The sequence below is a fragment of the Zingiber officinale genome, chromosome 5A, assembly GCF_018446385.1.
Source record: "Zingiber officinale cultivar Zhangliang chromosome 5A, Zo_v1.1, whole genome shotgun sequence".
In the NCBI taxonomy this organism is placed as follows: domain Eukaryota; kingdom Viridiplantae; phylum Streptophyta; class Magnoliopsida; order Zingiberales; family Zingiberaceae; genus Zingiber; species Zingiber officinale.
This window is the reverse complement of record NC_055994.1, coordinates 53,161,555-53,166,360: the sequence shown is the minus strand read 5'-3', so window position 1 is coordinate 53,166,360 and position 4,806 is coordinate 53,161,555.

The window sequence follows — 4,806 nt, the reverse complement described above, 5'->3', positions numbered from 1 at the left end:
ATTAAATGAGTTGTCAGTAACTCGCTTAATTAGTGGACATTTGACATCTTAAACACAGGGAGACTAACACACTCATAATAAGAAGGAGCCCAAAATGTAATTTGGGATTGGTGCGGTAGTTCAATAATAGTTCTTTAGTGGAATGAATTATTATTGATGGAATTAAGTTGTGTGTTCGGGGCGAACACGGGAAACTTAATTTCATCGGGAGATCAAAACCAATTCCTCCTCTCGGTCCCTATCGTAGCCTCTTGTATATAGAGATTTATACCCACCACATACCCACCTTCTTACCCAACCAATAGGGGCCGGCCAAGCTAAGCTCAAGCTTAGGGCCGGCCAAGCCTAAAGGTTGGCCTTAAGGTGGCCGGCCAATAGCTTGGAGCCCAAGTTTAGGTGGCCGGCCACATCATATTAAAAAGGATTTTTTATTAAAATTATTTCTTATGTGGATATCATAGTTTTAAAAGAGAGTTTAAAAATTAAATCTTTCCTTTTAAAGCTTTCTACAAAAGATTAAGAAAAGATTTGAAATCTTTCCTTATTTGTAGATTGAAAGGAGATTTTATTTTTAAGAAAAACTTTCCTTTTTGACCATGATAATAATTTAAAAGAGAAGTTTAAAAATTAAATATTCTCTTTTATTAGTTTCTACAAAAGATTAAGAAAAGATTTGATATCTTTCCTTATTTGTAGATTGAAAAGAGATTTTAATTTTTAGAGATAACTTTCCTTTTGGAAATTATCCACATGTTTAGAAGAAGAATTTTAATTTATAAAATTTCCTTTTATTAACCAATCATGAAGGGATAAAAATTATTAGAGAAATTTTTATAAATTTCTAGAAACAAATTAGGAAGTTTTAATTCTTGTGTGAATTAAATTTTCCTTGTCTTGGGGAATTAGAAGTGGCCGGCCATTATTATTAAAAGAAGAAAATTATTTTTTAATTAAAATAAATTTTCTTTTTTTTTGACAAAAGAATTAAGGAATTTTTTATTAAAATTTCCTTATTTTTCAAGACCAAAGATTATAAAAGAGGGGGTAGAGGTGCCTTCACGGGTGATCAACTCTATTATTCTTCTCCTCTCTTTTCCTCCTTGGTGGCCGGCCCTAGCTTCTTCCTCTTCTCTTCTTCTTATGGCCGGCGGCAACCTCTCTTGGAGCTCTTGATGGTGGCCGGTTCTAGCTAGGAGAAGAAGGAGAGAAATGTGGTTTTGTTTCTTGCATCCCTTGGAGCTTGGTGGTGGTGGCCGGACCTCTACTTCTCTTGGAGAATTGTGGTGGCCGAAACATGCAAGGAAGAAGAAGGTGCTTGGTAGTTCTCATCTCGGAAGATCGTTGCTCACACAACGTCCGAGGTTAGAAGAGGAATACGGTAGAAGATCAAGAGGACTTTTTAGAAGGTATAACTAGTAATTTTTCCTTTCCGCATCATGCTAGTTATTTATGGAAATAATACCAAATACAAGAGGCTTACGATTCCAGTATTTCGAATATGTTTTTCGAAGTTGTGTTCTTTTATTTTTCTTTTCCTTGTGATTTGATTGTTCTTTTTTGTTGACCTAAAGTTATTTTAGGAAATTAAATATTAGCTTTCCATAAAAGGTTTTGTCTAGTCGGTGGTGGTTGTTCCCATATCCAAGAAGGTCATGTGCCTCGCCACGTCTTTACTGGGAACCAATTATGGAAATTAATATTTAATGGAATTAATAACTTAGGTGATTTGGATCAAACGTGTTAAGTTCCGAAGGAGATCCAAGTCTAAACCTTAAAGAACAAATAGATTAAGTTTTGGATCAAACGTGTTAAGTTTCGCAGGCGATCCAAAATTTAATTTAAAAGAACACATGGTAACTAGGAAAAGGTTCAGACCTTTGTACAAAATTTTTGTACAGTGGAACCTCTAGGTTTTTCGAGTAGCATCCAACAATTGGTATCAGAGCTAGGGTATTGCCTCTGTGTATTTGGTATTAGTTTAATTATGCACATGTCATACATAATTTAGGCAGATTAATAGTAGGATGTGCTAACTTTGTGGATGCAGGATCCAACTATTATGGCTTATAGTTATTATGTGTGTGATTGGACCCTTGGACATGTCAAGGGCATTTTATTGTGTGTGCATGATTGTATTATAAAATACAACAGGAGCTGTATTTAGTTTTATTAGGATTTTATTTTTTGATCTAGATACATGTACATTCCTTCGAGAAATATAGGATCGAAAAATGTAAAATTCTATTTATGTCGCGGATCAAGTCTTGCAAGGCGTGGAACCTTTTAAGGACCAGAGGCGCAGCGGAACAAGGAGCAAGATGGATGCGACAACTAGACCCGGTGGCAGTGGCCAAAGATGGCAGCAGCTAGGGTTGGTGACACACGGAGGACAGCAATAGATAAAAGCCATAATAGTTGAAAATTAGTTTTTCTATTTATTGCTTTTTATGTTGTGTTGTGTGTGCTTGTTAGTATGCATATTTAGTAGGCTAGCATAGTTAAAATTCCTCATTTATAAATAATTAAGTGGGAGAGGGATTTTTAAGTAAATCCCATGGTCTCCATTACTGGTTTGTAAGTGATGCAAACAAGCTTGCGCGTTGGCTCTGAGTGCCTTCCTCCATAACGGATGAGCTTGTTGTTTGTGGATCACTAGAACAGACTTCCATTTTTGGATGACTATAGGAAGTTAATTAAGAGCGTGTGATCTTCCCCAACGGAAGGGGCATAATCTTATTAATGGACTTAGTGTCAAGTAATGGTATACACTTAGACACATTTAATAGTATCCTCCCCAACGGTCACTACTATCACTTGTGTGATCAAAAGGAAATCAACTATTGATTTGTCATAAAACTAGATTGGCAATATAATAAAATTAATAAACCCCTCTTACAAATGTTTGAATTTGTATACGTCCACACTAACGTGGCATATAAGATTCATGGTGTTTGAGGTAATTTTATTTGTCAAAAAGTTATATTGACAAGATAGTCAATGGGTAAAATCCTCCTCTTACAAATGATGAATTTGTATACGTCCACACTAGCGTGGCATGCAAAATTCACGGTGTTTGAGGTGTTGATAAATTTAAATAATATTGTTTGAGGAATCAATGTTATTTTAAATTCAAATAGTTTTGACCAAATATTTGATCAAAGACAGATCAACTATTAATTTTATTCGTTATAAAGTAAAGTTGACGAGATAATAAAATTAATGAATAAAATCTCCTCTTCGATTTTGTATACACAAAATTCATGGAGATTTTAAGGAGTTGATCTTGACCAAATATTTTTGAGATTCTTAGGATGTTTGTCAATCCCTAGTAGTCATACTATAGAAAAGACTTAGTAGTCCCAATTGTAATGATTGAAAATAGGACTTGGACATTAAGGTAGACTGTCTTCTTAGAACTAAGAACAATTTAGGTGTATTTAATTCATTAGTTGAAACATGCCTAGTGGTGTTATCTACCAGAACCTGGAGTGTAGATACAAGATGTCATTAATCATGTCTGCAATTCATTGCAGGGTTCCAGGAAACCCGACAACTAAATGAAAGGTAAATCACCGTCCACATGGGCACTACTGTAAAAGTGGTAGCTGTTGCAGTGGGAGATGTTTATCCTTCGATAAGAATAAAATATGGAATCTAAGTAATTGTCTTTACGTACCAAGTTTAGAAAGAACCTGATTTCAGTTTCTAAACTATTATAGATATTGTGTCTATTTTGATAACAAAGTTGTTATCAAGAAAAATAGGGAAGTTATCTATTCTGGTATGATGGTTGACAATTTATAATCCAATAACTCTCACGATGCAACAAATGGAAATTAGTAACACATCTTCTAATTTTAAGAGAAAGCAACCTTCGGAAATGAACCAATTATATCTTTGGCACCTAAAGCTAGGTTATACTTAAGTAGGATTCATTGGTAGCTGATGAACTTTTGGGTTCATTGGTAGTGGAAATCTTTCCAACCTGCGAGTCTTACTTGGAAGAAAAATAACCAAGAAGCTTTTAAGTCCAAGGGGTATGGAGTTAAAGATATGTTGAAATCGGTTCATTCTGATTTGTGTGATCCTATGACTATCCAGACAAGAGGTAGTATTGAATATTTCGTCTATTTTATAGACAACTATTCAAGATACAAATAAATTTACTTAATGTACCGCAAGACTAAGTACTTTGATTAGTTCAAAGAGTACAAGGCTGATACGGAGAAATGTTAAAGTAAATGTCACTATGGTAAGATCGTAGTGGCAAGTACCTCTTGGGAGAATTTAGGAGTCACTTATCAAAAGTAGGGATTCAATCCCAACTAACTGCACCTGGTACACCCCAACAGAATGGTGTAGTAGAAAGAAGGTAAAGGACTCTTATGAAATAATTATATAGATGATGTGTTATTCAGAAAATTACCAAATTTATTTTAAGGATAAACTCTGAAAATGAAAGTGAACATAGTACCTTCCAAGTTAGAACTCTCTACTCATATAGAATTGCTAAATAGGTGAAAACCTATTTTGAAGCATATTCGGATTCGGGTAATCTAGCACATAGGTTAAAGAGAGACAATGATAAGTTGGATAGGAGTTCACTTGTTTGTAAGTTATCCTAGATAAACAAAAGTAAGTTTATAGTCTTAAAAATCAGAAGGTCATTGTTAGCATCAATGACTGATTTTTTAGAAAAGGACTATATAATGAACCACGTGCTCATAAATAAATTTATTCTTAAGGAAATAATAAAGGACATGTCTAACCTAGTACCAACTGTACAAGATGAGATAGCACAAGAAA